Genomic DNA, 25,445 nt, shown 5'->3' on the forward strand with positions numbered 1-25,445 from the left:
TATTTACAATAGCCAAAACATGGAAACAGCCTAAATGTCCATCAACAGGTGACTGGATAAAGAAGATGTGGTATATTTATACAATGGAATACTACTCAGCCATAAAAACCGACAACATAATGTCATTTGCAGCAACATGGATGCTCCTGGAGAATGTCATTCTAAGTGAAGTAAGCCAGAAAGAGAAAGAAAAATACCATATGAGATCGCTATTATGTGGAATCTAAAAAACAAAAACAAACAAACAAACAAAAACAAAGCATAAATACAGGACAGAAATAGACTCATGGACAGAGAATACAGACTTGTGTTTACCAGGGGGTTAGACGGTGGAAAGGGATAGACTGGGATTTCAAAATTGTAGACTAGATAAACGACATTACACTGTATAGCACAGGGAAATATACACAAAATGTTATGATAAATCACAGAGAAAAATTGTGCCAATGAGTGTGTATATGTCCATGAATGACTGAAAAATTGTGCTGAACACTGGAATTTGACACAACATTGTAAAATGATTATAAATGAATAAAAAATGTTAAAAAAAAAAGAAGGGCAGGAAGAGGGGCAAGTCATGAGAGGAGACAACTGATTCAGTTCTGGCTGAGTTCCTGTGGGCTCCAGGAGAGATGTGCAGTAGGAAAATAAAACTCTAGAAATCGGGAGAAAGTTCTAGGCTGAGCCAAGTAGTTTTACTGTTTCAAGAGGCTAATGGGTGTGAGTGGACAAGCTCACAAGAAGTGTATAGGGATAGCTCTCACCCTCCTGCATATGGGATGCATTTGGGAGCCTTTAAAAAATAGTGCACCACAGCCTGGAGTAGGGCCTTTGTACTGTTTATTATTTTTTAAATACTTCTTTTCTTTTTGTGGGGAGTATTGAGCATTATTTATTTTAATGGAGGTACTGGGAATTGAACCCAGGACCTCTTGCATGCTAAGCACGTGCTCTACCACTGAGCCGTACCCTCCCCACATTTTTTTGTTTTTAGACACTAGCTCTACCGAGCAGTCAGGGTTGAGAATCAACCTGCAGAGAGCAGAGAGCCTTGGGGTTAGAGAACAAGGAGAAGCTGCCCAGAGCCCTGTAGACCCCACCAGGGGCAGCCGGAGACGCAGGGAGCCTCAGAAGTGCTGTGAGGAATGTGAACTCAACACTCCCCAATGGCAAAGATGACAAACATGTTTCAAGCACCCACTTCCCAGCAGTGTTTGTTCTGACTTTACTAGTTTTCCAGTAATACTGAGTGAGAATAGAAATTATCTGGACACAGGGATCAAATTCAAATGCTGATTATGACCATTATTAGCTGCGTGATTACTGATTAAAAGTTACTCGTCTGCCACGTGTAAAACGGGGGACCAAGCACCGTGCTTGTGGGCTGATGTGAGCGTAATGAAATGACATCTATAAAGGCGCTCCTGACTCTCAGAAGTAATTGCTACTATTGTCCCCAACTGGGACACCAAGAAACAGAGGCACAGAAAGCTTCAAACATTTGCCCAAGATGAGGGTTGAGGTCAGGAATCAAGCCAATGACTTCTTGGATCCAGAGCCCAGGATCTTCTTACGAACAACATGGCACTGCCCAGGCTCCCTGCTCCAAAACCAGCCTCCCTTTGGCTCAGTTCCATGGCATCTGCGCTGCACAGATGTCCTCACTGCCTGCCTGCCCTCCCGGTGTCTGACCCCGGCACTCCTCCCTCTGCCCCACATAGCGCTTCCTTGGGCACACCATCGCTCACGAGGCCATTGTTGTGGCTACTCGGATGTTTACACGGAAACGCAGGTGGCAGCCCAGCTTTTTGCTATACATGCTGCTGTCAGTGGAGGCAAAGAGCTCACAGTTGGTGGGGGAGGCCACTTGTGGTCTCCTCCTTGGCTGGAGAGCTGGATGAAATCCAGTTTCCCTTTGCAACTTAGGCATCCAGCATGAGAGATATGTAAGGCCATCTGGCCTCTCAACATAGAAATGATGCCCCTGCAGTCGTTCTTAACATTGTAATCTCCTGGCTCCACCAGGGAGCAGAGGCCATGGCCTGTTGTCCACCAAGTTTTGTTTCCTTGCACGACAGCTACAATGGGGTGAGTTAACACCGGACCAGAAATTCTACAAAGCCCTCGTGTACTATTTCCTGACACTTGCAGGTCACCAAAATACCCCAGATCCTCCAAGTAAACCACTAGTAAGAGGAACTGAGCTGGCTCGTCTCTCAGACCCCTGAGGGCAGGACTGATTTGGCCTCTCCTGCTCTCGGGATGATCCGTTCTCCTTCTGTGTGCCCTTCCCCGAGTGAAAGGGACTGTTCCTTGTTTATGGGCTAGGGAGTATTTGTGGCTGTCTGATCAGAATCTTCAAAAGTAGAGCTCTTGGTGAGAGTGGAAGCATGGCACCCACGTCTCATGAGCTCAGCTACTCAACAGCCTCATCTAGCTAAGACTGTAGCCAAAACCAGGGGTCCATGCTGTTGAGTGTTGGGTCTGGAGAGCAATGCCTTCGCCACTGAGAAGCTGCCCCACCACTTTTGACCTTGTCCCCATTGAGAGGGAGGTGACACATCCATGGGATGAAAGCCACGAGGGCACTAGGTGACTGTGGACCAAGCTGTGACTGGCCGGTCCTGCCCCCCCATGTGACCCATGTTAGCCTCAAGTGCAGAAAATCCCCAAAAAGACCCCTGCTTGAGTGAATGGGTCACATATAAGCCAACTGTTCTCGAGCCGCCTAAGAAGCAACACAGTATATACAGTGAGCCACCCACTCACTGAAGTCCCCAAGGCTCACAGCTCCCTAATGTGACACCAGGTAATCCCAGCAAACAGAAGACCCTTACTTTATAATTGACTTGAGAATTCTACTACCAACACTGCCTTCCACCTTCCACTTATAAAGTTCTTTCCACTCTGTCCCCTGCTCTGCAATTGTGCAATCAGTCCAGAGCTCCTTCATGAGACAGGAGGGAAGGGGGCAGGGCACAGCCATTAAAAGAATGGCACAGCCATTAGCACCGAGACGGTGGAAAAGTCAACTCCCAGTAGAACTTGAGCTTCAATACACACTCACTGAAATACAGCAGGATGCTAAATGGCACTCCTACAGGTGCCAGGACAGGTTCAAGGCTGACCATGAAAGGTCAAAGGGTGAGTGGTGGCCCAATTTCTGGTAATCGCAACACCTTCCCCAAAGCGGTTGGAATATTCCTCCCACTTATTAGCATATGAAGATACTGAGTGCATAAAAACTAACAACCACACCTCGTGGCTGCTCTCTCTGCTGAGGGAGACAGCCCACACTATGTCTGTGGAGTGTGTATCTACTTTTCCTTTAAACTGGAGCACCCAACCCTCACGCCTCATGGCCTTTCTGTTGCCTTCTGAAACAGCCCACTCTGTCTGTGGAGTATATATCTCTCTGAATAAATCTACATTTACTGAATTGTGGCTCTCTCTTGGATTCGTTCCTGTGCAAACCAAGGACCCACACATCACGAGGTGCATCTCAGGGACCCAAATAAGACCTGGGATACGGCCATCCTCTCCCCCACATTTTCCTGTATCATACATTCCTTCCCAAAGGATCTCACCTTGTGCACTCCAAAGTAGACAGCACTCATGTGTCCTGACCTGGATCTGCTTCTGCGTTTATCATTTCTTATGTCCACTAGAACGTCATCTTCATGAGGACAGGGATTTGGTTCTGTTCACAATGAAGCACCAGCACATGACAGGTGCTGGAGAAGTATTAGCTGAATGAATGAGCTGTGGGAAGTCCTGGGAATTCAACCTGGAACTCCTAGCCACTTGGGCCCCAGCTGACTCCAGTTGCTTCCTGCTACTCATGGCTGACCTCTTGCCACCACTCTCTGCTCTGCCATCACCTGAGCCTGGATGAGCTGAGATGAGTACACACCACGGAGAGCATGGTGAATGGTTCACGTTGTTGCAAAACACTCGCCCTCTGACTGCCAGGGGTTACTTAGGATGGACAAACTGAAGGAAGCACCACGTGCACCGCCCTACCCTACAACTCACTTGAAGCACCAGAACTGCACACATGGGAAGCGCTGGCCCTTTCCAACCTAAGGAGAGGGACTATGGATGAGAAGAGGGTCTCTGTCAACTAACAGTCTCTTTAAAAGCCCAGTCTTAGAAAAGCTCTTTAAAGACACTTTTGGTATCTTCCTTGTGTTTCGGTAATCCCTCTAGATTTTGTCATTTTAATCTATGCATCAGAAATACAGATGCTCTTGAAATCTCTATTGATTTTCAATGAAGAAAATCCTCAATTTCCTTCTCTGCCAGGAAAATTACTGCACTTTATATAAAAAAAAGCAGCTTCCCTTTTCAAACACCTAATTTCACAAGAATCAGTGAAGCAGGACATGAAAATCTCGCTGTGCTTTATCACCTACTGGTGGGCAGGAATGAAATGAATGAGTACTGATCTCATGAGACGGCAAGGCTGGGGCTGTCTTATTCCTGCTACAGATGGAAGGGTCCATATCTGTGAAGGGGAGGAAGGACCAAGGATGAGAAACCAACATTTACTAACCCATTTCTCTTTTTCAGAGTCTCAGACAAAACACTGTGATTTTATAAACAAAACAAGAACATCTGCACCCTTTTAAAAGCACGTTACAACTTTACTACTACACACGGCACTCTGTCATTGACCTAAAGGCGAATGACAGACAAGAAATTTGCAGGGATCTTATTCTGTGCTCATCCCTTTTGGTCTTTGGAAACTCAGGAAGTTTGCCTCCTCTCCCTGAGTGTCGTTTTTCTCATCTTTCAAATGGGAGTGTAACAGTCATTCATTTGCTCAGTGTCCATTCGACAACAGGAGACGGCTTATGAAAACAATAATAAAAAAAAGCAAAACAGCAATTCTGATCTATGCTTCTTCCTCCTCCTCCCTGAACATGAACTTACAGGCTAAAATGGCATCTTTCACTAAATCCCGAACGTAAGGAGCAGTTCTGATAAGGAAGTCACAGGATTGCAGGTGTAACCGAGAAATGACCCAGTGAAAAAGAATGAGTTGCCAGCAAATCCTCAAAACCCGTAAGGGTGCAAACCCTGGGAGTTACAGCCATGGGTGGGAGTTCCTTAGTTCCCCATTTCACAAAGCCGAGAACTTTGCAGGGCCCATGAAAGACACAGATAGCCCAGTAAAACCACACCATGTTTTGGAGTACACCGGGGCCACATCGCTGCTGACCTGCACTGCTGTGTGTCCCAGAGCAAGAGCCCTGGACGGGGGTGACTGTGTTTGAGGCTGGACAAGAACTTCCTGTTCTGTCTCTTTTACTCTCTCTCTTCCTGCAATAAAACAACTGGTAGGACTCTGGTGGGGAGCACTGCACCCACATTCTCTGGGAAAGCACACACCAGACAGCTCTAGCTGATCTGAGAGAGGACTATATATACTCCAAAGTCAGGCAGAAGGCTGCCTGTGGCCTTGGGAATCCAAACTAGCTTGTCCTGTTAATCAGGATATTACACATCTAAAGAAAGTGTGCACCAGATGAAGACGATGCCTTAGACAACATCGGTGGTTATGTCCAGCAGTGTCTAAGGACAAGTCATGCTCTGGTAGACGGGAGCATTTTGGTTGCTTTAAGAGTTTGCTACTGAAGGGCCGGGACATTTCACTGGGACTTGAAACTCCAGACCTCTTTACTCACAAAGGCAGACAAGTTAGGTGAGCCAGGTCAGCCTTTATTCCAACTTCCTAACCAAAAGTCTATGAGGTCGAAAATATATTTCTCAGACACTTCTGCAACAAGGGTTCCAGATGTGGCTTTAAAAATGCCCATCAGAGACTGAGATTTGCATATATTAACTACTATATATAAAAATAGCTAAAAAACTAAATTTCTTCTGTATAGCACAGGGAACAATATTTAATATCTTGTAATAAACTTATTAAAAAAATATGAAAAGGAATTCATACATATATATGTGAATATGAAGGACTGGAACATTGCGCTGTACATCAGAAATTGACACATTGTAACTGACTATACTTCAATTAAAAAATATATATATATATTGCCCTTCAGCAGCATCTGAGTGTCACTGAAAGCAGAAACCCAGATGAATGGAGGCAGAGGTGGTTGGAGGAGCTACGTTATTTTGCTGGGGTGGATGCAGCCGGCATGGCAGAGATCTAGAAGGAATGCGCACAACAGCCACTCACTATCTGAAAGTGAGTTAGTTTAACAGCTTTCTGAAATCCTCACCGCCCCTCCTGATGAGCCAAGTGTCTGGCGTTTCTCTGGAAATCACTAGGCGCAGCCTGGAACTCAAAGGTAAAAATTAAAAAGTGCAGTCAAGTAGCAAAGAGACTGGCAGGACACGTTGGACAAAAGTAGGTCAGAGTCAACAAGGAATGGGGAGGGGATAGAACGTGTGTTGAGGACCCTGAATTCAGGGGTGGATTGTCTATGTTGAGTATTCTGAGTCAGTATGATTAGATGGATTGGTGTGGACTATGGACTAAAATGGTGGCCATCGTTCAGATAAGTGTGTGATTTGGAGTATATTTATTTGAGGAGGGGTTTTTTTTCCCCTTCAACATTGATCATTTCTAGGGAGCAGAAAAATATTCTGCCACACAACATATAAGTGGAAAAGAGATGCTATGGGATGATGGTGGTATGAAAAATTTCAGTACTGCAGTTTCAAGCTTTCCTTAATGAGATGCACAGCAGTAGGTACTTAAAATAAAATAAGGTACTTATAATAAAGACATCATCATATGTACATATCATTTAAGATACACATATGGTACTATAAGTGGGCCTGAAATGTGTTCTGCATTCTAAAATCCGATGAAATAAAATCAGTAGTTCAATATGCCTGTCGGCTCTAAAAACATGATGTAGCTCATGATCACAGAAAGCAAGATCAGCTAGGAAATTTGAGATTTGTCGTTTCCAGTGTCAAAGTTAATATTTTTTGCTTTACTTAAAAAGCATTTTTTTAATTAGGTCTGTCAGCATCCATTGGTATATGGGGTTCAGTAGATGTGTTCAGATGTTCCAGACAGTGAATCAGAGCAAAGACTGAGGTTTAGACAGTAGTTAAATGCCTCACCCGTGTGATCAGCATCCACAAACTGCTTTACTGAAAATCCTTAAAAGTGAGAACTTCATTAAAGCAACGATAAGTGAGGGGAAAGGCTACAGACTAGTGGAAGTTTTGTAACGTGTAACAATGACAAAAGGCTATTCATGAGCATATTTTTAAAAACCCCTACACTTTAATAAGAAAAACAACAATCTGACAACAGGTTGTACACTGCTGTAGGAGAATCCATGCAGGTGGACTCTTATGTGAATGGGGCTGGAGCTGTAGAATTAGTTAGTCTTGCAAGTAACTCAGTTAAACACAAATGCAAATGGGATACACTTCTAGACTATCTGAGTAAACATCTTGGAAAACTTACTCCTCTATGAAGCAATGACAATGGCTTTGTAAAATTTGTCAAAATTAACCTCTGTAGAACTCTGGAAATTAAACCAACACTTCCAGCAATTCGGGGAGTCTTTATTTGAGAAAAAAAACCCAGCTAAATCTCCATAAAGATAGTGAGTTTTGAGGCATTGTAACTTGATCTACCCCATCCCTGTATCCTCACCTAAATGGTGGCCTTTATAAGCAATAGTCTCACAATCAAGGTAGGGGCAGAAGTGATTTAAAGTTACCCAAAAAATCCGCCCCCAGAGAGCTGTCACTATGTGACCTGTCACAAACTCATGCTGTGCAAACAGCCTGTCCCCAGAGTGTGTGTGGGAAACAATCAGCAGTGAGTATCTAACATTACAACTGCCTGAGGCAGTGGGACCAGTAGAGGCTAACTACGTGCTGACTAGGAAACTTAGAAGGCAAAATTGATTAATGAGACGTTCTGGGGGTGAAGGTAGGGTTAAAAAGCTCCAAAAAATTCTGAGAATTGTAGAAGGTAATATACATGTGTGGCACATGGCAAGGAAAGATCTGAGAAAATCCTAAGCCTTCAACTCTGGCTGAACTTGAGGTTCTGCATAAGCAAGAACTAAAGGATACGGAAGAGCTGCTGACTGCATGCCGGTGCTGAGGGCATCCCTCAGCACGTGGACACACAGCCACCTGGCAACAGCTCAAACGATTGTCTCCAGGCATTGAAAGAAATCACTGTCCAATCATTACTACAGTGATGACAACTAGGCTTTCTTCACACACACTGATCTCATGGTCATGCATGATAAAGAAAACAGACTTTACAGAATTTGTTCAGGAAAGTAACTAAATAAATAGCAGCAGCAGCAATGACAATGAAAGCAACGATAAACCCTGGAGATGAGGAAAATCAGGCTTTCAGATCTGCCACATTGTAATATTTTAAATGTCCAGCTTTCAACAGAAAATTACAAGATGTACAAAGAAACAGAAAAGTTTGGTCATAACAGACGGGGAAAAAGTAGTCAACAGAAACTCCCTGAGGTAGCCCAGACACTGGACTTACTAGACAAAGACATAAATAAGCAATTACACATATGTTCAAAAAACTAACAGAAACCATGCCTAAAGGATTAAATTATGTGCTCATCTCATTGTACAGAGAATAACAATAAATAAAATTTATAATAAAAACCAACTAGAAATTCTAGAGATACAAATATAATGACTAAAATAAAAACTTCAATAAGTGGTTTCTCTGTAGATATGAACTTGTTGAAGAAAAAGTCAGTTAAATTAAAACTACTGAGATTTCCCTGTCTGTGGAACAGAAAGAAAAATGAATGAAAAGAAAATGAACACTGTGTCAGAGATAGGTGGGACACCATCAACAATACCAATACACACATAATGGGAGCGCCAGAAGGAGGGAGAGAAAAAAAGGGGCAGAAAGAATATATAAAGAAATAATGGCTGAAAACTTCCCAAATTTGATGAAAATATTAATTTGTACATCCCAGCAGCTCAACAAACTCCATGTGGTATAAACTTAGAGACATCTAAAATAGGCACATCAGATTCAGTGTGTCAAAAGACAAGAATAAAGTATCTTGACAGCCGAAAGAGAAAAGTGGCTCAACATATAGAAAGGCTCCTCAGTAAGACAGTTGATTTCTCATCAAAAACCATGGAGAACAGAAGGCAGTGGATGGTATCATCAAAGAGATAAAAGGAAAAGACTGTCACCAAGTATTTTATAGCCAGCAAAATGATTCTTTAAAAAAATTAAAGGAGAAATTAAGACACTCCTACAAAAACAAAATCTGAAAGAATCCATTGCTAGCAGGCCTGCCCTACAAGAAATACTAAGGATAGTCCAGCAGGTGTAAATGAAAGGACACTTGCCTGAAAAATAAAGAGCACTACTACATGAGTAAAAAAATAAAACAGTATAAATCGAGTATTACATGTAAATGTTTTGTTCTATTTGATGTAAAGGACAACTGCATAAAACAATACTTATGAAACTGTGTAGATGAGCTTATAAATGTATAAAGGTGCAATTTGTATGAAAATGACAGCATGAGGAGGGGGAGGGAAAAGACTGATACCAAAGCAAAGTTTTTGTGTACTGTTGAAATTAAGTTGGTATTCATGTGAACTAGATTGCTTTAAAACAAGATGTTAATTTTACTCTCCAGGGCAATGGAAGAGAAGGAGGAGGAGGAAGAGTAGGAGGAGGAGAAGAAAAAGATAAAATAAACAAATTAAAATGGCACACTTGAAAATGCTTACTATGTACAAAAATGTGTAGTAATAGAGGAATGGGAAAAAAAGACATATAGAAAGTAGACAGCAGTTGTAACTTCAATCTGATAAGAAATTACATTAATATAAATGAATTAAACATTCTAATCAAAATACTAAAGGCAGAAATAAATGGAATAGACAATAGATGAACAACAGAGAATAATCAACAAAAGGAATAGTTGGTTCTTTGAAAAGATCAATAAAATTGACAAATTTTATCTAATACTGAAAAAAAAAGAGAGAAGATTCAAATTACTAAAATGAGAAATGAAAGGAAGGATGTCACTACTGCCCTTACAAAAATAACAAGGAATATAAGGGAATACCATGGATAATTATATAGCCAATAAATGAGATAATCTAGATGAAATGGATAAATTCCTAGAAGGACATAAATGACTGAAGCTAATTCAAGGAGAAATAGAAAACTCAAATAATCCTACAGTAAGTAGTGACTGAAATAGCAATCCAAAACATTCACACAAAGAAATGCTAGGCCCGTATGGCTTTACTGGTGAATTCCATCAAGTACTTAAAGAAAAAACTAAAACAAAAACAAACAAAAAATGCTTCACAAATTCGTCTGAAAATAAAGAGGTGGGCACACTTCCCAATTCATTCAATGAGACTAGTATCACACTGATATGAAAACCAGACAAAGGCATCACAAGAAAACTAAAGACTATCTCTTATGAATATAAATGCAAAAATCCTCAACAGAATACAAGCAAATCCAAAACAGTAACATATAAAATAGACCACTATTAAGTGGGATGTATCCAGGTATGCAAAGGCAGTACAACATACAAAAGTCAATTCATGTAATACACCATATTAATAGAATAATGGATAAAAACTAGGAATAGAAGAGAACTTCCTCAACTTGACAGAGAACATCTATGAAAAACCTGAAGCAAAGATCATACATAATGCAGAAGCACTGAATTATTCCCTCCCAAAATCAACATTGTACTAGAAGTTCTAGTCAAATCAATCAGACAAAGAAAATAAAGCCTCTAGATTAGAAAGAAAGAAATAAAACTGTTTTGATTCCAGATGGCATGATATTATATATTGAAATCACAAGGAATCCACAAAGTAAAAATAGAGAGAAAAGAAAAAAAAATCCTCTTAGAATTAATAACCCAGTCTGACCAAAATTGTAAGACACAAATGAATATATAAAAATTAATTACATTTCTATTCAACAGCAGTGAATAATCTAAAAATAAAATGAAGGAAACCTTTTCATTTACAATAGCATCAAAAAGAATAAAATAATTAGTAATATTAAGAAAAATATGTGGAATACTGAGAAAAATATCTGAAACATGTATTTTGAAAACTAAAATACTAGTGATAGAATTTAAAAATGACCTAAAATAAATGGAAAGCTCTTCTGTGTTCATGGATCAGAAGCCTTATTATTGTTAGGATGGCCATTGTCCTCAAAATGACCTATACATTCAATGCAGCTCTGGCTTTTTGGCAGAAATGAACAAGCTGATCCTAAAACTAATATGGAAATGCAAGATACCCAAAATAGTCAAAACAATCTTGAAAAAGAACAAAGTTTTGAAGTTTCCAAATTCAAAACTCACTAACAAAACTGTGATCCATACAGTGTGATACTTGCAGAAAGGACAGAAAAATAGATTGAGAGAAAAGAACTAAGAGACCATAAACAAAGTCTTACACACAGCCATATAATTTTTGACAAAGGTGCCATGACAATCCAATGGGGAAAAATAATCTTTACAAAAATGATGCTGGGACACCTGTACATACACCTGAAAAGAAAGAAAACTGAACTTTTATCTTAACACCATTTATGGAAATTAACTCAAAATAAATCACAGACCTGAAACTATAAAACATTTAGAAAATGAACAATGAGAAAATCCTCAGGACTTTGGATTACAAATACTTGTAATATATGACACCAAAAGCACAAACAACAAAAGGAAAAAATCAAGTAAACTGGACTTCAGTAAAATTAAAAACTTCTGTGCTTCAAAGGACTTCATGAAGAAAGTAAGAAGACAATACACAGGATGGATGAAAATATTTCCAAAATTTTCCCTGATAAGGGACTTTTATCCAGAATAGACAAAGAAGACTTAAAACATGACAATACAAAGACAAATATAATTAAAATGGGCAAAGAATTTGAATAGGTGTTTCTCCAAAGAAGACATACGAATGGGAACTAAGCACATAAAAAGATGTTCAACATCAGTAGGCATTAGGGAAACAGAAATCAAAATCACAATGACATACCACTTCATACCAACTAGGATGACAAATATATATGATATATGATATATAAATATGAATCTATAAACCCAGTTATAAAAAGTGTAGTTGAGGATGTGGAGAAACTGGACTCCTCATACATTATTTCTGGAAATATACAATGCTTCAGTCACTTTAAAACTATATTAGCAATTCCTCAAAAATTTAAAAGTAGAATACATCCCAGCAATTCCATTTTTTGATATATCCTGAAGAGAAGTGAAAATGTGTTCACACAAAAACTTGTCCATGAGCATTTACAGCAGAATTATTCATCATCAACTGATGGATGGATAAGCAATGTGGTGTATTTATAACTATGGCATATTATATGAATACAAAAAGGAATTTGGGTATTGATATATGCTACACGATGGATGAGCCTTGACAACGTCACACTAAATGAAAGACGATAATCAAAAAAGGCAGCATACTGTATGGTTCTACTTATATGAAATGCCTACAACTGGCAAACCCATAGAGGCAGAAAGTAGAGTGGTGGCTGTTGAGGGCTAAGGGAAAGGAAGGTTAGGGACTGACTTACTAAAGGGTACTGGTTCCTTTTGGGGGTGATGGCTACACAACCCTGAAATGTACATAAAACCCTAATGCACACTTTCAAAGGCTGCATTTTATGGTATGTGAATTATATCTCCATAAACCTGTTATTCTTGAAGCTGAGCCCACCTATGGAGCAACTGACACAGCACTGACTGTGGCATCCGGACGGGGAGTGACCCACCCGCCCACCACGAAGGAGAGAAGCACCTGACCCAGTGTTGGAGGGGTGCAATCTTCTTGCCAATGGACACTGTGAGCAGCACAGATGAGGGGGCCAACAGAGCAAGCTGAGTTCATGAAACAGGGCGAAGACACAAAGACCTCTCAATAAAACCATTAAGAGCGTTCAGTCTCTAGGAGAACACATCTTTGTTTTTAAAATCTTTTTATACCTGTTTTATTTTCTATTAGCTTTTTAATCTTTACTTTTTAAACAGTTCTATATGTTTACAATTTTCATTTCATTTTTAATTCTCTTGGATTTGATCTGTTATTGATTATTCACAGGTTTTAAATATTGTGTTTTGATTTTTTTCTTCTTTTTATTAAGGTTTTAAAAAGACATCTCAACTCGATTCCTATTCTTCTTCAACTTGCTCTTCTATTATTGATTATGCACTGTTTTCAAACCTTCTTTTCCTCCATTCTTTTAAAATTCTATTTCTCTCTCTTGTTTTTAAGTTTTATTCCAGCATAGGCCTTAGATAGATAAAGAAATAAACCCCTTTAAGGGCCACAATAGATAACTGATACTCCTTAAGCCACAGTGCCAGAGAGATATGAGCAGTTGAAGAAGCAGAGGAAGTATTCCCAATTAAAAGAGAAAGAGAAATCCCCTGAAAGAACGATCAATGAAATAGATATTAATGGCCTATTAGATCAAGATTTCTAAAAAGAAGTGATCGAATTACTGAAGGAATTAAAAGAGATAGTGTTTAGAGACATAAAATATGTCAAAAACAAAATAGTAGCTATAAAGAAGAGCCAAGTAGAATTGGTAAATTCATTGGCTGAAATGAGATCTGACCTAAAGGCAGTACAACGCAGGCTAGATAATGCAGAGGAACGAATAAGTGACCTAGAAGACAGGACAACAGAAAGCACACAATCAGAACAGTTGAGAGAAAAAAATAAAACACAATGAAAACAATATAAGGAACCTATGGGATAATATAAAGCATGCCAATCTATGCATCATAAGAGTTCCAGAAGGGGAAGAAAGAACAAAGGGGATGGAGAAGGTATTTAAAGAAATCATAACTGAAAAATTCCCAAACATAAAGAAAGAATCAGACACCCAAGTACAGGAGGCTCAGAGGTTCCCAAACAGGAAGAGCCTAAAGAGACTCACACCAAGACAACAAAATCAAGATGGCCAGACTGAAGGATAAAGAAATGATCCTAAAGGCAGCAAGAGAAAAACAAAGAGTGAGTTACAAGAGATGGCTCTCAGCTGATTTCTCTACAGAAACACTACAGGCCAGAAGGGAGTGGAAATATGTATTCAAAGTCCTGAATGAAAAAACAGATGCAGCCTAGGATACTTTCTGCAGCAAGGCTATCCTTTAGAACAGAGGGAGAGGTAATGAATTTCACAGAGAAGAAAAACTAAAAGACTTTAGCAACACTAAACCCATGCTAAAAGAAATATTGTAAGGTACACTCTAAATAAAAAAGAAGCAGGATGATACAGAAATGAGAGCTTATAACTGGAAAGATGATACTACCATGAATTACAAATAGAATAAACATGAAATTGTAAAAGAAGACATCTAAATCATTGAGTGGGAGAGGGAAGCAAGAAAATATAGAGTATCTTTTTTTTCTTCTTTTTTCTTAAATTTTTTGTTCTCGGTAGGATGGGTTTGAGATTACATTACTATCTGTTTAGTACACACAGTCACAGTAATTGGTTAACAGACTTACAAAAAAGTGTAACCACAAGCCAAAAACTTACAAGTGAGTAACAAAAACTAAATACAATCCAAGATAACACAAAGGAAAATTACCATACCACAAAAGGAAGAAGAAAGGAACAAAGAAGAAATATGAAATCAACTGCAAATATAAGTTCAAATAGCAATAAACACTCATTTATCATTAATTACTCTAAATGATAATGGACTAAATGCTCCAGTCAAAAGACAGAGTGGCAGACTGGATAATAAAGCAAGAAACTTCAATAAACTGCATACAAGAGACACACTTTAGGGAGAAGGACACATATAGATTGAGAGTGAATGGACGGAAAAGGATATTCCATGCAAATGGAAACTCCAAAAAAGCAGGTGTAGCAGTTCTGATTTCAGACAAAATAGACTTTAAAACAAGGGCCATAAAGAAAGATAAATAAAGGCATTTTATAATGATTAAAGGAGCAAAACAAGATGAGGATATTATAATCATTAATATATATGCATCCAACATGAGCACCTAAGTACATAAAACAACTACTAACAGAGATAAATGGGGAAATTGATGGGAATACAATCATTGTCAGAAGTTTTAACACCACTTTAACATCACTAGACAGATCTTCCACACAAAAAATAAATAAGGCAACAGAGAAATGAAATGATACATTAGAAAAATTAGATTTAGTGGATATTTTCAGAGCATTACAACCCCCCAAATTAGGATATACATTCTTTTCAAGTGTGCGTGGAACATTTTCTAGGATTCATCATGTACTTGGTCACAAAAGAAGCCTCAAAAATTTTAAGAAGATAGAAATTATCTCAAGCATCTTTACTGACCACAATGCCATTGAAACTAGAAAACAACTTCAGAGAAACAAAGCATAAAAAAAAGGAAAGCATAGAGATTAAACAACATGGTATTAAAAAAAATGGGTCAATGATGAAATCAAAGTTGAAATTAAGGAATACCTTGAGACAAATGAAAATGAAAACAACCACAAAAAACTTATGGGACAAAGCAAAAGCAATGCTAAGAGGAAAGTTTAGAGTGATACAGGCCTTCCTCAAAAAAGAAGAACAATATCATAAAAAAAATCTAACCCACCAGTTAAAAGAACTAGAAACTGAAGAGTAAAAACACCCAAAAGTCAGCAGAAGGAAGGAAATAATTAAGATCTGGGAGGAAATAAATAAAATAGAGATTAAAAGTAATAGAGAAAATAATCAATCAAACCAAAAGCAATTTTTTGAAAGAGTAAATAAAATCGAGAACCTCTGGCCAAACTCACAAAGAAGAAAAAAGAGAGAGCACAAATTTGCAAAATAAGAAAGGAAAATGGAGAAATTACAACAAATAACATAGAAATATAGAATATCATATGAGAATATCATGAAAAACTACATAAAAAAAGGGGTAACCTAGAGGAGATGGACAAGTTTCTGGAAACATACAGCCCACTAAAACTGAATCAAGAAGAAACTGACCACTTGAACAAACCGATCACTAGGAATGAAATCGAATTAACAATAAAAAAAGAATCCCTACAAATAAAATCCAGAACTGGACAGCTTCACCAGGGAATTCTGCCACACATACAAAGAAGTACTCCTACCAGTCCTTCTCAAACTCTTCCAGAAGACTGAAAAGAAGGAATATTCCCAAACTCATTCTATGAAGCCACAATCACCCTGATACCAAAACCAGGCAAAGACACCACCAATAAAGGGAATTACAGACCAATATCACTGATGAACATAGATGCAAAAAAGTCCTTACCAAAATACTAGCAAATAGAATTCCACAGCACATAAAAAAGATTATACAACATGCTCAAATGGGGTTCATCTCAGGGACACAAAGGTGGTTTAACATATACAAATCAATCAATGTAATACTTCACATCAACAAGAGAAAGGACTAAAACCACATGATCATCTCAATAGATGCATAAAAGCTTTTGATAAAATTCAACACCCATTTATGATAAAAATTCTCACCAAAGTGGGTATTGAGGGAACATAACTCAACATCATGAAAGCTATATATGACAAACCTACAGCCAGCATAGCACTAAATGGTGAAAACCTCAAAAGCTTCTCACTAAATTCTGGGACAAGACAAGGATGCCACTATCACCACTCCTATTCAACATAGGCTTGGAAGTCCTGACCATAGCAATCAGGCAAGTAAGAGAAGTAAAAGGGGTCTAAATTGGAAAAGAAGAGGTAAAAGTGTCACTACATGCAGATGACACGACACTATATATAGAAAACCCTAAAAGGTCCACACCAAAACTACTAGAGCTGATCGAAGAATTTAGCAAGGTAGCAGGTTACAAGATTAATGTTCAAAAATCAGTTGCATTTCTTTACACTAATGATGAATCAACAGAAAAAGGAAGTAAAGAAATAAAACACTTTAAAATAGCACCCAAAGTAATAAAATTTCTAGGAATAAATCTAACCACAGAGGTGAGAGAATTATACACAGAAAACTATAAACCATTGGTGAAGGTAATTGAAGAAGACTTTAAAAAATGGAAAGGTATCCCATGCTCTTGGATTGCAAGAATCAATATTGTTAAAATGGTCACACTGCCCAGGGCAATATACAGATTTAATGCAATCCCTGTAAAATTACTCAAGACATATTTCATAGAACTAGAACAAATCACAATAAAATTTATATGGAACCATCAAAGACATAGAAATTCCAGGGTATTACTGAAGAAAAAAAAGAAAGAGCCTGGAGGAATAACTCTCCCAGACTTCAGACAATACTATAGAGTTACAGTCATCAAGACAGCATGGTATTGGTACAAAAACATACATATAGACCAATGGAACAGAATAGAGAGCCCAGAAATGAACCCACAAACTTTTGGTCAACTAATCTTCGACAAAGGAGGGAAGAATATACAATGGAATAAAGACAGTCTCTTCAGCAAGATAAACATAAGACAAGATACAATAAACCTCCTAGAAGAAAATACAGGCAAAATATCTGACATACATCTCAGAAATGTTCCCTTAGGGCAGTCTACCCAAGCAATAGAAATAAAAGCAAGAATAAACAAATGGGACCTAAAGAAACTTACAAGCTTCTGCACAGCAAAGGACACCATATGTAAAAAAAAGACAACCTACAGAATGGGAGAAAATTTTTGCAAATGAAACTGACAAAGGCTTGATCTCCAGAATATATAAGCAGCTCAAATGACTTAATAAGAAACAACCAAATAACCTAAACCAAAAATGGGCAGAAGACCTAAACAAGCAATTCACCAAGGAAGACATACAAATGATCAATGGGCACATGAAAAAATGCTCAATGTCACTAATTATCAGAGAAATGCAAATCAAAACAACAATGAGGTATCACCTCAAACCAGTCATAATGGCCATCATTCAAAAATCCACAAATGACAAATGCTAGAGAGGCTGTGGAGAAAGGGGAACCTCCTACACTTCTGGTGGGAATGCAGTTTGGTGCAGCCACTGTGGAAAAGAGTATTGAGTTCCCTCAAATGTCTAGGAATAGACTTGCCATATGACCTATGAATCCTGCTCCTGGGCATGTATCCTGAAGGAACCCTACTTCAGGATGACACCTGCATCCCAATGTTCATAGCAGCACTATTTACAGTAGCCAAGACATGGATATAGCCTAAATGTCCATCAGCGGATGACTGGCTAAAGAAGTGGTATATTTATACAATGGAATACTACTCAGCCATATAAACTGACAATATAGGGCCATTTGCAGCAACATGGATGCTCCTGGAGAATGTCATTCTAAGTTAAGTAAGCACGGTAAGAAGGAATAAAGACAAGTTACCCACAGGTACAGTTATTTTGATTAAAATATCCACACAGAAAGCAAGTCACCCTCACGACTGCTGCCAGGAGGAGCATCTGAGTGTAATAGCCCAGCCAAGCAAAGTAGATTCCGAACTTCTCTCCTTAGAATTTCCTGCAGAAAGACAGACAGAAGTTTCAGAAGACACAAATAATCACTCTGTATCTTCATCCTCATGTTAATTTATTTTTTCTTTTTTGGGGGGCATAATTAGGTTTATTTATTTGTTTTTAAATGGAGGCATTGGGGATTGAACCCAGGACCTCATGCATGCTAGACATGCACTCTACCACTGAGCTATACCCTCCCTCCATCATATTAATTTCTGATTCTAAATCAAGGGGGCTTTAAGTTTAAACCTCCGACTCAATTCACTCTTAAAACATATCCGTTTTCATAGCAGCCCCCAAATTCTACCATGAAATAAGAAGTGTTTTATGTATCATAGAAGTACAGATCACTGGCTCACCTGCTGAAGAGAGATAAATGAGAACAGAGCAAAGGAGGGGATGAGGCCAACTCGAGAGCAGATGCAGGGGATCATCACCACTCACTGGACAGTCTGGCACATTCAACAAATCCCCCCAAAAATCATTCTTAACAGGCTTGACACAAGTGGACATCAACAAGTGGCTCAGTCATCTGCTCCTGCCTTATCTCGGGAAAGTCCCTGGAGCAAATGCATCATAAACCACAGATAATAAGGAAATGGCTGATAATGATAACAACTGCGAGTGCAATGTCTGTCTGACAAAATATTTATAAAACTCATTGACATTGAGGGAATGGGAGAGGGCAGGAGGGATGTGGCTGAGGAAGACATTGCCCTGTATTCTTTGTATCTAGCACGTCTGTTGTTCCTAGGTTTTAAAACCTTTTCTCAGTTAATCTGGAGTAGATGGAACAGGCCAGGGAGGCAAGATTAGAAGAAAGGAGGCAGGGCATGAAGTGGTGCCAGGCTGATCCTAAAAGGGAGACCGACACAGACAGGCAGACACAGAGGGTTTAGGGATGAGGTGGAACAATGAGACGGCAGCTCAGGTGTGTCTTGCTGTTGCTGATCCTTCCCTCAACTGGCTCACTGATGATTCGGCAGTGCTGGGTAAAACCTGTGGATTTCCTCAGCTCTGAGTTCTCTCTGAGGCTTCCGGCTCAGTCTGGAGCTAAGATGAGTTCCGTGGGCTTAGCCTAAGGGGGACTCAGCTCTGAGCATAGCCTGGAATCCTGGAAAACTTCACGCAGGAATCCCTTGGGCTGGACCAGTGCTCATAGAGCTGCTGTGAGACCAGCTCCATCGTCAGAGACATGGGCGTGGACCATTCCATGGGGAAAAGGGCTGAGACTGATGCCAAATCAGATAGGAGCGACAAAGTGTGTTCATTCTTATGTGACTGGGCTTTGTGGCCTGCCTCACTGGTGGCAGGCTTAGGATGGTGTCTGGCAGAGAAAACCCTGGCAATGGGTTTGAGATGTCTTGGACTTTCTTGTTAAGCTTTTTGTAATACATTCTTATCAACTATCCATCCTGAAAATGCCAAATTCAAAACTGAAAGAATGTTAGAAGTTGCCTGCTCTAACTGCCCAATGGTAAACACACCCTGCTACAGTTAGAGAGCTGGTCAGGCAGCCTCTGCCTGGATATTTACAGTGACGGGGAGTTCATTACTTCCAAAGGTTACAAGTCGGCAGGAAGGTCAGACAGAATTTTTGAACCTTAAACAGATGTCTGCCTCCTAGTCCTTGCTGAAATGCAAGGAATAATGAGGATCCCTTCAAATGTAGTTTTGCTGATTGTTATCTCTCTCTGCAAAAGCACCCCAATTCTTAACATAAATTTTTCAAAATTCAGCTTTGATTTCTTTTTATCAAACTAATGCCATACATTCAATAAAGAGTCAAACAGTTCTCGAACACCGATTGTAAAAAGGAGCAGTTCCCAACAACTGCCCCATTTCCTGGCCAGAAACAACCACGTTCAGCTCCTACTGCTGACTCTTGGAATACTTACTCCCTTTCTCTGACTAATATCCTTGTAACACAGCCTAATAACTTTTTCAGCTTTATGTATCACCTATTTAACTTTCTATTTTGGAAAATGAGGGTTCAGATCTCTTTCAAACCCCATCTCATCTACATACCCAAACCTTCTTTCTTCCAACCTTTTAATACAGTTACATTATAATTTTCATCAGCTCAGTATCCTTGCTTTACATTATTATTACTCTGTACAGACTATTCAAAGCTGTAGCAATTTGTGCTAGTCTTACCTTTTCTTCCCTACTTTGTTTTCCTGGAGTTAATAATTGTCTTGGTAGTTCATAGCTTAGATTTCTGTGCACTTAACAATTCAACCTCAGACCTTCTCTTAACGAACAACTTTCACAATACTTTCCAATACATTGTCTACAAATTTCATCTCCTTGAATAAATCTCTTCAGATCTCCTTCCACATGGATTAACGACATGCTAGTCTTGTCACAGAGCTCAAGGGGCCACTAGTGGGAAGTAACAAGGGAATACATGGACCAGGAGCAGGGAAAAGATCAACATAATTGCCTTAGCAATACATACTTAAAATAGTGGGAAAATTGTTTTCTTTACAAACACAAACACACACACAAACCCCAAAAGCCCATAAAGAATGATTAAAAAGCGGTCAAACCCATTGCCCTGCCTTCAAATTCTGTATAACACAAAACAAAAATAACAGAAGGAAGATATCAAATAAATATGAATCTCAACTGGGATTGGGTACACTCAGTGGCAGAGTGTGTGCTCAGCATGCATAAGGTCCTAGATTCAATCTTCAGTACCTCCATTAGAAAAAAAAATTAAAAAGAAAAAAAATTATCAATTTTAAATATTTACATATTAACAAATATCCTCCTTTAAAACTGTGTTCTAAAGGATAACCCGGGTTAAGGAGAAAGTGCCTCTTCGTGACTGATCCTGCTGATAATTGAGGGAGGAAATTAGAGTATGACCACATGAAATAAAATTCCTTATGAAATAATGATCCCGGGTGACAATCATTTTTGGCTGCTGTCATCACAAAAAAGAGAGTCAACTGTAATATTATGTACCTTATGACAGGAGTACAAAACTTCACATAAAAAATATTTTTGCACAAAGTTGAACCTCAATCAGACCAAGCTTTTAGGGGAGGATTAAATCACTTAGCTAAAGCCAATACATAGGATGGAGAAACAAGTCTAACACCATAGGGGAGAATGAAATCAGCCAAACAGGAAATAGAGAAACCCCTCAGCAATTTCAAGGAAAATGAGAAACAGGAAAATTATAGATTAGAACACACTTGAGAGATATGCTAGCTGCAATGTCTGAATCTTGTCTGGATCTTGATTTCAACCCCAAAACTACTTAAAAGTGTATTTTTGTGACAAGCAGGGAATTATTTTGTAACCCTAAAAAAAAGAATATTCCAATTTTATTTGAAAGAGACCTTGTCATTTCACTAATGAAAGGTTAAGCTATGTAGGATTGTCTTCAAAATGACCCCATAGTGGGGGAGGGGAGGAGATGGAGATGAAAGATGCAACAACAGTGACTCTGAGTTTATAATTCTGGAGCTGGGTGACTGATACAGGCAGGCTGGCTGTACTGTTCTCTCTATTTCTGTACATGTTTGAATCTTTCCATAAAATGTGAAACAACAAATAGACTTCAGTGTTTTAAAACCCTCACTTTGAAGGTTAAGAGGTTTGCCCAAGTAGATGGGCAACTGCATGGGGCACTGAGAAAAGAAAGAACAGACACCTGGCTCCAGACCGACCTGGGGCTACCTTGACCCTCCTCTTCTCCTAACCATCCACAGCCAGCCCATAACTGCATCCTGTCAGCCCCACTCCCCAAACGCATTCCTCATTGGCTCCCACCATCTCTCATCTGGCCCAATCCAAGAGCTTCCTACCTGGCCTCCCTGCTTCCTGAGTCCCTGCTATACATTCTCCACATTATCTTTGCAAAATGTGAATGAGAGAAAATTACTTTAGTGCTTAAGCTATCATGACTGCTTCTCACTGCGCTTAGAGTCTACACTCCTTTCCGTGCTCCTGATGCCCTTCTAAACCTCGCGTCTCATCACTCTCACCAGCGCTGGCTCCAGTATCTCCTCAAACCTGCTGAGCACATTTGTGCCTCAGGGCCAATAGACAAGCTGCCTCTATTCCATGGGTGACTTTTCCCAGATCTTCAAATTCCAGCCTCCTTTTCACCATCTCAGCTCACATGTAACCTACTCAAAGATAACTTTCTTAACTCACTTCCCCCCAAGACTCCCATCTCAACACTGTGTTATTTCTTCATTTCAATCTGACATTGTTTCCTTATTTGCCCGATTATTTTTGTTTTCTCGGTTGTCCTTGGCCTGTATCCCCCCAGCAGCCTTGCCCAAACAGCATAAGCTCCCGGGGAGCAGCCAGCGCTGGTGCTCTGAGAAGACACATGCTGAGCACGACATTACAATCACGTGGTGTAGTGAAACGGTGTCGAACAGCAGATACAGAAAAGCAGTGAGAATTTCTCTCTTATTTTATAATTTAAATGAAATATAACATTTACTCCTATTTAATGAAGAATTTGGTAGGTCTTTTTTCCCAGTTCCTAGGCAGCAACCGCTAAAGCTTCCAAATTTCCCAAGATAGGAGTGTCTATGCTATTCATGGTGGAACCTTGGATGGCTTGTGTTCATGAGATGACTCAGGATGGGGACTGGCCAGCCAGAGACACCAACCATGTGGTTAGAGGAGTGGGGCTTTAAGCTTTGTGACAAGTGAGTGGCCACCAGGAGAGGAAGGGGCTCAAAGTTTAGGGCTAAGGAAAGGTTTGACTTACAGTTAGGGTTTGGGTTAGCCATGTCGGTAGTGACCCAATAAATCATGGCTTTGTAATAAAGCCTGCAGTAAAAACTTGGGGCAACGAAGTTCAGAGCTCCTGTGAGCTTCCTGGTTGTTAACACTCTTGGAGGACTGTCACACTCAGATGCCATGAGGACAACCCTGAGCCCTTCCCACTGGAGTGCTCTCCACAACAGCTCACCTGATGAGACCTAAGGGCTGCTGCTTGTCTGTGCTTCGAGGAGGAGCCCATTCCCTGTACAGAAGGCCCTGATCGCTGGGGCAGCTGAAGTCCTCTGATGGAGGTTGAAGTGGCACTGGGAATCAGAAGCAAACAGGTGAGTGTCACTGTCACAAAATGTTCACATGTTCTGTTGATAAAATCTGGTGCTAATACTTCATGGTCATTTGTAAATAAGGGGCCCTCACTTGCCAGGAGGGATGGAGGTACCATATAATTTTTCATAATTCTCACCCAGGATTAATATTAACCCCTTGAGGGTCATTTGCAAACGTGGGTGGAAAGGAACGCTTAGATGTCACAGTCCTGGGACCACCTTGCAGATGCTTAATGTCCTACAACCGGGCCAGTCTTCCACAGCAAAAATCTAGGCCACCCAAGTGCCCAAACTGCTGCAGTGGAGGGACACCTGATGGTCCAGCCCCCTCTTTGGGCACCCAGAGGAACCTGGACTCTGGCAGGTTAGGGGCAGGGTCAATTCTAAAACCCAGGCATTTTTGTCCCCACAATTCAGTAGTTATTTGGTGACAGCAAATGGAATATAAACAACAAAGTAACTTGACATGATGTCATATATTTAGCTTACTCAAGAAACAAAGTTTAAATCCAGTCATTCTCCTTCCCACCTGACCTACTTTCCTTTCTCTTGTACTAGCACCAGATTATTACCCACCCAGCCTTAACATGGGTCCTGACTCCACTTACCTCCCTCCCAAACACCACATGAGATGATTCCTCAACCTGGATGTGGGACCAGCAATTACAAGAAGCTTTAGTGGAAAAGAACTGGTTATGCACAGATGCCAACTAAACACTGTAGAATCCTGGTGTCCCACATTAGTAATCATGACAGCTGTTTGCAAGTGTCCCCAAAGTTCATTTAACACTCTCACTGCTAATTTTGCTGGGACATAAATATGAAACATGTGGACTGCTGGGCTGGACTGCTAAGCTGGGTCTCTAATCCAGGAAGCTCAGTGTCTGCTCCCTGCACCCAGCTCCCTGTTCTGTTCATGCATGTGCATCAAGAAGCTGTTTAATGTCCATTTTAATATCTTAAACAGTGCATTTCAATATTGTCTTCATCCACAAATACGTGTACCACACAGTAGTAATGATCAATCTTAGTATTTGCTTTCTTTGGTCTTAGAGAGTCAGATAAACAGATAGCAAAGATAACAAAGTCATAGAGGGCTATAATATAGTATTTCCTTTATTTCAATGACAAGATTTATTTAAAGAGCTTAGATATAACATCCTTGCATTTATGGCATCATTAAGCATCTGAAGCTGTTACATTATAAAAACTTCATTTCTAGCGAGATGTTATCAGTTAGAGAAGCGCTCGTAAATTTGAGGGGTTGCTGTCATCTCAGACGGAGTCCCTAAAAAATGTCAGCAATCTGCAGTATTGCCATCATGACAAGAACCCAGACAGATGAAATTTGGAAAGCCCTGTGGCTTTCTAGTGCACAGACATAAAATGTTATTTCAGAGGGAAAAGCCTGAATTACAGAAAGTGATAAATGAAATGGTCTAACATGCATTTCTCTTTCAAAGAACTAATACGTCTTTTGTCGATAATAACATCTGTCAGTAATTATGAAAAGAGCTGACAGATGCATAGTACTTAATATAAGCCAGGGCTGTTGTATCACTGACACAGATTCATTAATCCCCATAGCATCTCTACGAGGTTGGTACTACAATTATCCCCATTTTATTGGTGAGGAACTTGATAGACACAGAGGGTAAATGACATTTACAAGGTCGACAGCGAGAAACCAACACAGGTGTTCCAGCTTGAGTCTACGCTCTTGGCCACTTCTCTTTTTTTTTTTTTGGTGGTGGGGAGATAATAAGGTAATTCTGGTGGGGGAGGGGAGGTAATTAGTGTTATATGTCTATTTTAGAGGACGTGATGGGGGCTGAACCCAGGACCTTATGCTTGCTAA

General features: G+C 39.8%; 1 protein-coding gene across 1 annotated transcript in view; it reads left to right on the top strand.

The window, feature by feature from the left end:
• The window catches only part of LOC140694884 (trafficking protein particle complex subunit 9-like), a 385,022-nt gene that overhangs the window by 195,135 nt on the left and 164,442 nt on the right, over positions 1-25,445 (top strand). The gene's annotated exons all lie outside the window — the stretch shown is intronic.

The sequence above is a fragment of the Vicugna pacos genome, unplaced genomic scaffold (genome assembly GCF_048564905.1).
Source record: "Vicugna pacos unplaced genomic scaffold, VicPac4 scaffold_107, whole genome shotgun sequence".
Taxonomy (NCBI): Eukaryota; Metazoa; Chordata; class Mammalia; order Artiodactyla; family Camelidae; genus Vicugna; species Vicugna pacos.